Source organism: Prionailurus viverrinus, chromosome B2 (assembly GCF_022837055.1).
Source record: "Prionailurus viverrinus isolate Anna chromosome B2, UM_Priviv_1.0, whole genome shotgun sequence".
NCBI lineage: Eukaryota > Metazoa > Chordata > Mammalia > Carnivora > Felidae > Prionailurus > Prionailurus viverrinus.
In genome coordinates this window covers 109,586,492-109,599,327 of record NC_062565.1, presented here as the reverse complement: position 1 = coordinate 109,599,327, position 12,836 = coordinate 109,586,492, and the positions used below count along the sequence as shown (strand labels likewise).

At 33.8% G+C, this 12,836-nt stretch overlaps 1 protein-coding gene across 3 annotated transcripts in view; it reads left to right on the top strand.

The window, feature by feature from the left end:
• The window catches only part of TBC1D32 (TBC1 domain family member 32), a 202,462-nt gene that overhangs the window by 158,320 nt on the left and 31,306 nt on the right, over window positions 1–12,836 (top strand). The window lies entirely within an intron of this gene.

The following is a 12,836-nucleotide window of genomic DNA, read 5'->3' as shown; positions in this document are numbered from 1 at the left end:
CACATTGTTGGGTCACATTTTCTGTAGATATGTTTTATAAATCATCTAATACTTAACAAGACTAATTGCTCAATATGTACACATTCATTGCCCCGTATTAAATTTCTCAATTATGCTGAGGGAGAATTCAGATGGCTTTTTTGGATGTATGATCGAGGCAGATAAACTCCAAATGTGAATTTAAATTCTTTAAAGGCTCCTGCTGAACAGCTGTCCACTGGAGTTTTAGAGTACAGCCAAAAATAAGGTAGCTTCTTATTTATTGATTGTACAGTATATATTATGATAGGGTAAGCTTATTGCTAACATCATTTTCTTCCCATAGCTTTAGATATCCTTACCCTTTATCATTTATTGTTTTGACTAGTGAATCAATGGTTTCCTATTATAAAATTTCACTCTATTTACTTTAAATAAATAAAAACCATGTTTTTATATAAAAGATGTTTCAAAGCAAATGCTGGATAGATATATTCATTGGTTTTTTTCATGTTTCTTGAAATGAGAAATTGTCTTTTTAAAAATGACAGCTTGCTTAAACCCTAAGGTAGCTGAAATTAGAATAACACAATCATCCATCTGTTGTTAGTTCCCTCAGGATTTCAATCCATTATAAAATTTGCAAATCTGGAAAAATCAGATTAGTTTAGCCGTTTATCCCCTTAAAGAAAAAGGAATGAACAAATTTCTGCACAATTGTAGTTTGTACATCTATATAGGTATCTTTCCAAATCTTAAGTGATGTCAATTTTTTCTTGGTTTAATTCCCTGGAATGAGTTGGGGATTTTTTTTTCCTACTGTAATTGCTTCTTTAAATGAGAAATATTCCTTTAAAGGTAGTAATTATTTTTAATGTTAGGACTTTACTCTTTATGCTTTTAATCAAAAAGTTGGAAAGAAGTCAGAAAATATTGCATTGTTTCACCTTTTGACTATTAAAATCCTTTTAACCTTAATATATATAAACACATTTTCTACTTTCTTTGGACATTCAGCAAATATGCTCTTTTCTATCTTACATTTAGGGAGCATGTTTGTGAGTACACTTGATAATTGCAAGGAAATATATAACATGGATTACATTGTCCTCAAAAGAGGGGAAATAGTAATACAATCATGAATTAAGTAAATTGCAGCATTTAGTAACAGAAAATAAAGAAAACTGGTATTTTCCAGCTCACTATTTTATTTCAGGCAATGTGCCTTTAATTATGGTATTTAAATTGGGTTATTTTCAAATGAGGGGTTTTGTTTTAAGTGCCACAGGTTTTCAGTGGAAAGAGTGATCAGAGTTGACTAGTGCCATCATGGAGGATAAGAGGAAGAAGTGATAATGGAGCAAAAAGAGTGGCATCAGTGTGGCCTGCTGGGCTATTACAGCTGAAAAAACTAGAAAGGGAGACTTGCAGGAAAGGGTCATTGCATAGAGACCTGGAAAGAAAATTCCTTTTTTTCCCCCAAATAATGCTGATTATACGAATTAGGAGACTGAGACTCACAATAGCTTGGCCACAAGAAGTTGAATTTTATGTCAGTAAGAATTGAATAAAATGGATAGTTACAACCACATGTTAAAAGAGAAGCAACAGAGTCTGCAGACTGTCTCTGGGGAAGGAAGGAGGTAGGAGAGAGTATACCGATTGGTTGACTCCTTTGGATGGTGAGAGTTCTTTGACTTTATAACAAATACAGCAGGGCTTTCAGAAGAACCTGTAAACAACAAAGCGGTAACTGCTTCTCTAACCATAGAAATGTACTCCAGTGGAGAAGTTCTTTACTCTTCTAAAAATTAATTTTTTCCACAATATTAGCCAAGTGCCAGGTGGAATAGATTTCATATCTTCTACTACTGCTCTGTGTGCTAGCTTGCAAACCAAAAACAGAACATAATTCATTACCAGAGTGAGCAATTTCAGTCATTATTAAGCCAATTTTTCCAACTCTTTTTGTTCTGAGACCATTGTATTTACAGTTAAATTGATTGGTTATTTCAAATAGTTAATACTGTGACTGAATTGACATTAAGTAGGGCAACTATGATGCTATAGGTGTCATTGGTTGATTTTTTATCAGCAACATGTTTTTCATAGTGACTCCAGGGAGTAGGAACTATATCGTCCATTTGTTACTTAATTTCAATATACAGAAAATATTTTTAAATCCATATCCATTTTCATCTCTACCTTGCTCCATTTGATATAAAGTATAATTTCTTGTTCATTCATTTATTCATTTTTCTACTCATTCACTCAGTGTTTATTAAGCATCTATTATGTATCTCACACATAGATGCGCATGTTTCAATAAGTCATTGGTTACCAGTGATACATCAGAATCCCCTGAAGACATATATTTTTATCATTGAATTTTATTTTACCCCATCAATTTTGTTTTATTTCTGAGGATTTTAATTATTGCTTCATAAATTGTATTTAGTCCAGGTTGCATATAACAAAAGATTATTTCAATGAACTTTTGTAGTCCCAAGATCCATTTCTGTTTGTCAAGTTGTCATATATCAAACAAATTTAAAATTGAAGTGGCTCTGTAAATAAATTATTTAGTAAATAGTTAACTATTTTCTGACTTCTTTATTCCTGTTTTGAAACTTTATTTTTTTCAATGGGGTTTTATTCACACTAATGTCACCTATGTGTATTTAATATTACTGTTTTCGTTTATTGGGTTTTTTTTTTTAAATGTGTATGTATCTTGAGAGAGAGAGAGAGAGAGAGCCAGAGAGCATGCACACATATGTGCGAGTAGGGGGTGAGGCAGAGAGAGAGAGAGGGGAGAGAGAATATCCCAAGCAGGCTCCATGGTTAGGATGGAGCTGATGTAGGTCCTGAGCTCACGAACCATGAGATCATGACCTGAGCCAAAATCAAGATTCAGACGCTTAACTGATTGAACCATCAAGGCGCTCTATTATTAGTGTTTTCTTAGAATGGGTATTTGATGTTTGTTTTGGTATGTTTAATACCCTCCCCCATATTCTCATTTAAAAGCCTCTTTGATTATTTAACTACTACATTCTTAAAATGAAATTTGTGTGGTGGACTATTCCTGTCCAATTTTAACTGTAGCTAAACTTCACCTTTTTTCCTTTAAATGTTGATCTCAAGTTCGGTGCACAAGGAATAAGCTGTAGTGGTCTTTAAAAATACAAATGACTGGACATTCACTCTCAGCAATCTCCTTCAGTAGTCTGGAGTGGAGTCTGTTTATCTTTACTTTTAAAAGGCTCAGAGAAATTTGATGAACAGCCATAATTGGGAACAATTATCTGTTGAAATGTGCAGAATTCAGTTTTTACTCAATATACAGCATCATAAACTTTTAGAAAAGGCATAGATCGGGGAAATTATTTACACAATCCCAGAAGAGGTAAAAGGACTCCTCAGGCAGACAGCTAGATCACTCTGGAAGTACGCTTTCCTTATATGGTGAAGAACTAAGAACCCGAACCTCATATAACATGGAGTATCATAGTCCTTTTGGGTAACTCACTCACCTTGATCCTTAACTATTCCATTCTTCACTGATACAGATGTCAGCATCTTCTGCTAGAAGTTACCCTGATGTACAGAATTCGATAGCATCAGGAATGCTCCTTATTAGTACCCTTAGCTCACTGTACACTCCCCCTACACTTAAGATATTTAGCTGTATTATACTTTTCAAAAGAGAGACATTAGTATTATAAGCACACAGATCTATACGTAGATGAAGATAAATATTTCTCATGTTTAGTCCGATTTTATATGTGCTAGAATTCTAAGCATTATTGTCTAAGTAAAAATTGTTCTGGTAATAGTTTATAAAAATAAATCTTGTATATAAGTACAGATAAGTGGAATTCATAGAGAGAAGTATGTTCAATGTTATGAAAAATTCCCAAACCATTTTCCAGAATAGTTGTACCATGTTACACTCTAACCAACAGTGTATGACAGTTCCAATTGCTCTTTATTCTTACCAACACTCGGTATTTTCAGTCTTAAATTTTAGCTATTTTAGTAGGTGTGCAGTAGTATCTCCATGTGGTTTTAATTTACATTTTCCTGATGATTAATGGTGTTGGATACATCTCTTCTTTTGAGATGTCTATCCAAGTATTTTGTTTCCTATCCACCTCAACATTTTTATATGGGTTTCATGACTTCTTATGTTTGAGTTATAGGTGGTGGTTATAGATTATGGATATGATCCTTTATCTAATTTATACTGCAGGTATTTTCTTCCATTGTGTAGCCTGTTTAGTTATTTCCTTAATGGTGTCTTTTGATGAATGAAAGTCCACCTTTAAGAAGCAGAAAGAGAAATCAAGGAATTGATCCAATGTACAACTGCACCAAAACCCATAAGATACCTAGGAGTAAACCCAACCAAAGAAGTGAAAGATCTGTACTCTGAAAACTATAGAACACTTATGAAAGAAATTGAAGATGACACAGAAATGGAAAAACATTCCATGCTCATGGATTGGAACAACAAACATTGCTAAATTGTCTATACTGCCCAGAGCAATCCACACATTTAATGGAATCCCTACCAATAAGACCAGAATTTTTCACAGAGCTAGAATAAACAATCCTAAAATTTGTATGGAACCACAAAGACCCTGAATAGCCAAAGCAATCTTGAAAAACAAATGCAAAGCTGGGGGCATCAGACTTCAAACTGTATTACAAAGCTGTAGTCATCAAGATAGTATGGTACTCACACAAAAACAGACACATAGATCAATGTAACAGAATAGAAAGCCCAGAAATGGACCCACAACTATATGGGCAGCTAATTTTTGACAAAGTGGGATATAATATCCAATGGGAAAAAGACAGTTACTTCAACAAATGGTTTTGGGACAACTGGAGAGCAACATGCAGAAGAATGAAACTGGACCACTTTCTTTCACCATATACAATAATAAATACAAAATTGATGAAAGACCTAAATGTGAGATAGGAAACCATCAAAATCATAGAGGAGAACACCGGCAGCAACTTTTTACTAGACATGTCTCCAGAGGCAAGGGAAACAAAAGCAAATGCAAACTATTAGAACTTCATCAAGATAAAAAGCTTCTGCACAGCGAAGGAACAATCACCAAACTAAAAGGCAACCTACAGAATGGGAGAAGATATTTGCAAATGAGACATGTGATAAAGGGTTAGTATTCAAAATCTATAAAGAATTTATCAAACTCAGCACCCCAAAAATAAATATTTCAGTTAAGAAATGGCAGAAGACATGAACATTTTTCCAAAGAAAACATCCAGATGGCTAACAGACACATGAAAAGATGCTCAATATCACTGATCATCAGGGAAATCTGTATCAACCATGATGAGATACCACTTTGCATCTGTCAGAATGGTTAAAATTAATAACTTGGGGGAAACAACAGATGCAAACCATAAGAGACTTAACTATAGAGAACAAACAGGGTGGATGGAGGGGAGATAGGTGGAGAATAAGTTAAATGGTATTCGGTATTAAGGAGGGTACTTGTGTTGAGCACTGTGTGTTCTGTGTAAGTGATGAATCACTAAGTTTTACTCCTGAAGCCAATATTACACTATATGTTAACTAACAAGAATTTAAATAAAAATTTGAAAAATAAAGTCAAATTCTGATGAAGTCCAACTTACCCATTTTTCTTCTGTGGGCAGTACTTTCAGGGTTCTGTTCAGAAAATCTTTGTTTACATTAAGGCCATAAAGATAGTCTTCTATACTTCATAGGTTAAAACTTTATAGTTTTAACTGCAGGTTTATAATCTGTTTTGAGTTATTCATTATGTGGTATGAGGTAAGAGTTTACACCTTTTTCCCCCTGATATCTAGTTCCCACACAATTAATTGAAAAGCTTTTTACCTCGTTGAATTATTTTGTACATTTTGTCAAGACTTAATTAAGTGTATAAGTAGGAGTATACAATTTGCTTGTTCCTATTCTTAGGGGAAAGGATGGATTTGATAGATTTTTGAATGTTAAACTAACTTTGCATTTTTCAGATGAACTCTTCTTAATCATGATACTTTATTCTTTTAATATATTGCTGAATTTGGCTAATATTTTTAAAATATTTTTTTCTATTTATATTCATGTGCAATATTAGTCATTACTTTTCTTTAATGTCTTTGCATCTTTTGGGGTCATGGTTATGCTGTGCTTGTAAGTATGCAAGATTGTTACTAATTTATTTATTTGATACAATTAACTAGTTAAGTGACACCATATGGGTCTGAGTTTGCTTTATGGTATGCTTTTTAAATATTGATTCAATTTGGCACAAAAACAGACACATAGACCAATGGAATAGAATAGAAACCCCAGAACTAGACCCACAAACGTATGGCCAACTCATCTTTGACAAAGCAGGAAAGAACATCCAATGGAAAAAAGACAGCCTCTTTAACAAATGGTGCTGGGAGAACTGGACAGCAACATGCAGAAGGTTGAAACTAGACCACTTTCTCACACCATTCACAAAAATAAACTCAAAATGGATAAAGGACCTAAATGTGAGACAGGAAACCATCAAAACCTTAGAGGAGAAAGCAGGAAAAGACCTCTCTGACCTCAGCCGTAGCAATCTCTTCCTCGACACATCCCCAAAGGCAAGGGAATTAAAAGCAAAAGTGAATTACTGGGACCTTATGAAGATAAAAAGCTTCTGCACAGCCAAGGAAACAACCAACAAAACTAAAAGGCAACCAACAGAATGGGAAAAGATATTCGCAAATGACATATCGGACAAAGGGCTAGTATCCAAAATCTATAAAGAGCTCACCAAACTCCACACCCGAAAAACAAATAACCCAGTGAAGAAATGGGCAGAAAACATGAATAGACACTTCTCTAAAGAAGACATCCGGATGGCCAACAGGCACATGAAAAGATGTTCAACGTCGCTCCTTATCAGGGAAATACAAATCAAAACCACACTCAGGTATCACCTCACGCCAGTCAAAGTGGCCAAAATGAACAAATCAGGAGACTATAGATGCTGGAGAGGATGTGGAGAAACGGGAACCCTCTTGCACTGTTGGTGGGAATGCAAATTGGTGCAGCCGCTCTGGAAAGCAGTGTGGAGGTTCCTCAGAAAATTAAAAATAGACCTACCCTATGACCCAGCAATAGCACTGCTAGGAATTTATCCAAGGGATACAGGAGTACTGATGCATAGGGCCACTTGTACCCCAATGTTCATAGCAGCACTCTCAACAATAGCCAAATTATGGAAAGAGCCTAAATGTCCATCAACTGATGAATGGATAAAGAAATTGTGGTTTATATACACAATGGAATATTATGTGGCAATGAGAAAAAATGAAATATGGCCTTTTGTAGCAACATGGATGGAACTGGAGAGTGTGATGCTAAGTGAAATAAGCCATACAGAGAAAGACAGATACCATATGGTTTCACTCTTATGTGGATCCTGAGAAACTTCACAGGAACCCATGGGGGAGGGGAAGGAAAAAAAAAAAAGAGGTTAGAATGGGAGAGAGCCAAAGCATAAGAGACTGTTAAAAACTGAGAACAAACTGAGGGTTGATGGAGGGTGGGAGGGAGGAGAGGGTGGGTGATGGGTATTGAGGAGGGCACCTTTTGGGATGAGCACTGGGTGTTGTATGGAAACCAATTTGTCAATAAATTTCATAAAAATAAATAAATAAATAAATAAATAAATAAATAAATAAATAAACATTAAAAAAATAAATAAATATTGATTCAATTTCATTAATTAATGTAAGACTCTTCACAGATTTGCTGTCTTCTTGGGTGTGTAAGATCTATGGTGATATTTTCTCTTTTATTCTTGATAATGATAATTTGTGTTTTCTCTCTTTTTTTCTTTATAAGCCGTGTAGAGTTTTGTCAATATTATTGATCTTTTCAAAGAACTAAAATTTGGTTTTATTGATATACTCTGTACTTCTTTATTTTCTCTTTCATTGGTTTGTATTATATTTTATTCCTTCTTTCTACTGACTTTGGGTTTAATTTCCACCTCTTTTTCTAGCTTCTGTGATAGAAGTTTATATCACTGACTTTAAACCTTTATTCTTTTCTAATATAAGTAGATAGAGCTATAAAATTTCCCCTAAGCAGTGCTTTAGTTGCCTCCCAATGCATGTTTAGATAGGTCTTAATTATCATTACATTGAAAATATTTTCTAATTTAGCTTGCTAGTTCTTCTTTGACCTCAATTTCCAGTGTTTTGCTTAACTTTCAAGTGTTGGGAGATTTTCCAGATATCTTTTCGTTATTGGTTTCTATTTTAGTTCTTTTGTATTTAGAGAATATTCTCTGTATAATTTAATTTATTTCTAATTTATTGAAACTTTTTATGGCCTAATAAATGTTCTGTCTTAGTAAATGTTCCATTGACAAATGAAAAGGATGTATATTTTGGAGCTGATGGTTGTAGTGTTTTATAAATAACCAAAAAGGACAATTTAGTTCTGTCATGCTGTTCAGATTTTCTAGATAATTTCTAAATTTTTGTCTGTTTTTGGTACCAAATACTGATACAGTAGTGTTGAGCTGTCTCTTTATTATTTTATGTTTATCTGTTTGTCCCTTTAATTATTTAGTTTTTGCTTCATGTATTGTAAAGCTTTCCAATTTGGTAAATACATACTTAGTAATGCTTTTTCTTCTTGATATACTGATCATGCTATTCTTTAAAAAAAAGTATCTTGGGGCGCCTGGGTGGCGCAGTCGGTTGAGCGTCCGACTTCAGCCAGGTCACGATCTCGCGGTCCGGGAGTTCGAGCCCCGCGTCAGGCTCTGGGCTGATGGCTCAGAGCCTGTAGCCTGTTTCTGATTCTGTGTCTCCCTCTCTCTCTGCCCCTCCCCCATTCATGCTCTGTCTCTCTCTGTCCCAAAAATAAATAAACGTTGAAAAAAAAAATTAAAAAAAAAAATAAAAAAAAAATAAAAAAAAGTATCTTATCTCTAATACTCTTTGTCCTAGAGTGTATTTTGTCTGGCAATAATGTAGACATTCAGCTTTCTTACGATTAGTATTGGTAGGATATGTTTTCCCATTCTTTATCATGTCTTTCAGTTTAAGGGCATCCTAAAACATATAGCATATAGTTTTATCTTGCTTTCTGTTTTTAATTCAGTCTGAGAATTTCTGCCATTGATTGTTTTTAGTCCATTTACATGATTATCGATATTTTAAACTTCTATATATAATTTTGATAATTTTTGTCTACCCTGAATTAATATTATGTTATTCACATAAGAACCTTACAAAAAGCATATTTCCATTTGTCATTCCTGTGTGCTATATTCTCCATGCATTTTACTTTTACACATTATTTTTCCCTTGAGTCAATTATTTTTAACTGAATTAAGAAACGAGCAAAATTATTTTATATTTACCCATATATTTACATTATCTTGTACTCTTGTACGTGTGTGTATCTATGTATTCATAGTATCATTTCAGCCTGAAGAACTTTACTATTTCATTTTGTTTTGTTTTTGAGTATAGTTTGCACACAATGTTACATTAATTCTAGGTGTACAACATAGTGATTTGATTGTTTATACGTTATGTTTTGTTCATTATAAGTGTAGCTACTGTCTGTCCCCATACATTGCAATTACAGTATCATCACCTGTATTTCTTACACTGTGGCTTTTATCCCCATGATTTATTCATTCCATAACTGGATGCTTATATCTCCCACTCCCCTTCACCCATTTTGCCTAACACTTCAACACCCTCTCTTCTGGCAAGCACCGTTTGTTTTCTGTATTTATAAGACTGATTCTGTTGTTTGTTCTTTTTTCTTTTTTCTTTTTTTCTTTTTTTGATTCCACATATGAGTGAAATCATATGGTATTTGTTTTAGTCTGACTTATTTCACTTAGCATAATACCCTCTAGGTCCATCCATGTTGTCACCTGTGGCATGATCTCATCCTTTTTTATGGCTGTGTAATCTTCCTGTGTGTGTGTGTGTGTGTGTGTGTGTGTGTGTGTGTACGTGCATGTGTATGTACGTATGTACAGATATACACCACATCTTCCTTAGTCATACATCTGTTGATGGACACTTAGGTTGCTTCCATATTTTGCCTACTGTAAATAATGCTGCAATAAACGGAGGTACAGGTATCTTTTTGAATTAATGTTTTAATTTTCTTTGGGTAAATACCCAATAGTGGAATTACTGGATCATATGATATGTCTATTTTTAATTTTGGGGGGGGTAGTCCTCTCTACTGTTTTCTACCATAGCTACAAATTTATATTCCCAACAATAGTGTACAAAGGTTCCTTTTGTCCACATTTTTGCTGACACTTCTTTCTTGTCTTTTAGCTATTCTGATAGGCCTGAGGTGATAGCTCACCTTTCATATTTGTCCAAGAATGTTCAGAGCTCTTTATTCATGAAAATTAAAATCTGAAAAAAGAAACACGTGTGTCCCAAAATAAAAATAAATTTCAGGATATACATTGAATAAACAAATTTCAGCATTTTATATAATGGAATACTACTTGTAATTAAAAAAAAACTTGGTAACATGCAACAGTATGGAATGAATCTCAAAACACTGTGTTAAGTGAAATAAAAACAAACATAAAAGGGTATATACTTGTGAATCCATTTATATGATGTTCTAAGTAGAGCTACACCAACAGTGAAAGAGATCAGAATAGTAGCTAGTTTAGGGAAGAAGGATATGCAGGAATTGGCTGGAAGGGAGCATGAGGAACTTCTAGGTGAGGGAAATTTTCTACATCTTAGAGGGATGTCGGTTATACAGCTTGTATGCATTTGTCAAAACTAATTAAAGTATATACTTAATTATATTTCTTTGAATATAAGGTATACCTAAAGAAAATTTGATAGCTTACTAATAAAAAAAAATCAATCTTATAATCTCCCATTTTGATAGTTGATTGGAGGTAGGTCTATTTCATGGTTCTAAAAATATATAAAACCAAAATATTTATTTTACTGAAACTTCTTGAATTTTGTAAAGTCAGCCAGTGTCACCAACACTACAGCACTAAAGTTTTATGTTATTTAAACTTGGGAAACTGAAATACAATTGCTAATAAAATGTAGGATCACCAGGAGTTAGATTCAGGTACTGACACAGAAAGAACATCCTGGTCACTGTCCAAATGAATTTAACCTGATTATATTGTAGGGGACATTAAAAATGATGCTTAAATTATGGCTGGTTTCTTTTTAAATGCCATTGATAATACTAAGAACTTAAAATTATGGTGAACATGATGAATGATGAGTAATAGTTTTAAAAATTGACCATTTTGTGAGAGTGAGAATAATTTGTGACATATATGTTTTTGGCGTCAAGTAATGAAAACTCATTTTTTTTTTCTGTCTAAGAGAAGGAGGCAGAATTATTGGCTTATACAAATGGGGCAGAGCTGTCCTTAGCAATCTGTATATCTAGAATGCACATCTATTAGTAAAGTTAGAGTTATAAATAGGGAGGAATTCTAAGATACATAAAAAGTAGCTTAACTGCTATCATTATAGGCAAAATATAACAATACTGCTAAGATTGTGTTCTGATCTAAATAAGAAAAACTCAGGTGTAGCTTGTCAAGAAATTAACAGAGCACATTTTATCTTTTTTTTTTTTTTTTTTAAAGAAAATTGCCACTCTACATAGGTGATAAACCCCTCTGGTTTGGCTAGGACTATGAGGGCATGAGACTTACAGTGCTAAAACCACTCTAGTCCTAGGCAAACTAGGAGATGCTTCTAGATGTACCTTACCTCTAAGAGTGTTAAAAGATGAATTATTGCTGGTCCAATGAGTAGATGTTTGATAACAGTGATGTTTAATTTGTTTCTCCTCCTTATGTCTGTAGATCTCAAGCCTAACCATATTTTAAGGTTCAGTTTAAATGCCGCTTCTTCCTAATCTCTCTCTCTGAATTCACATAACTCTCTATCTGTACCATTCTTGTTCCACTTAGTACTTTAAAACATTTTTATCAGAGTTATCTATATATGAATTTTATCTCTGACACTACGTGGGAAGTTCTTTTAGGGCATGATGTATGATTTATCTTGTAGCCCCCACAGCTTCTAGCATGGTAATGCAAGTTACTTTATCCAAAAGGGTGTATTAAAAGGAGTGAATGAGTCTGCAAGTTAAGTAGATTATATTGATAGGATGAGATGCACCAGTGTGTAATGGGAGGAAAAAAAAATCACCGATATGAGTATGAGAAACCCAGATTTTAGTTCTCTTTGCCACTTGATAACTATGTGATTTTGGACAGTTCCCTTAATATTGTGTGTCTGTCTGTATGCATGCTACAGTTTCTTCAGCCAAAAACTGAAAGTTTCAACTAGACCCCTTAGTGCTACCTAGTGATGCTTTTGAGCATTCACTGTTAGCTTGGTAATCCAATGTTCTCCAGAACTAAATTTTCAGTCTCTCCCGTAGTCCAGACAGCCCCTTCACTTTTGGTAGATCACAACTCCTCCATCACAAAGAAAATGCACCTGCTGGAAGAACCTTGTTCACTCCACCCTCATATATTGTTATACATTATAAGTAGTAACTGATTATTCCTTCTTGACTTAAATCTTTAAGAGGTAAACAGCCATACTTATACATATTTGTAATTCAAAATCTTATATATGCAGTGCTTGATTATAGTACAATATCCTAGATCATTTTTGGGTTAACACCTTTTGTGTTCTGAGATTCGAGTAAAAATAGGTTGCTTTAAAACTACAATTAGTTGTTTGATTTTAATATGCTTTTAAATGATTTTTATAGGAGAAAAGTTATTTGTAAAGTTTCT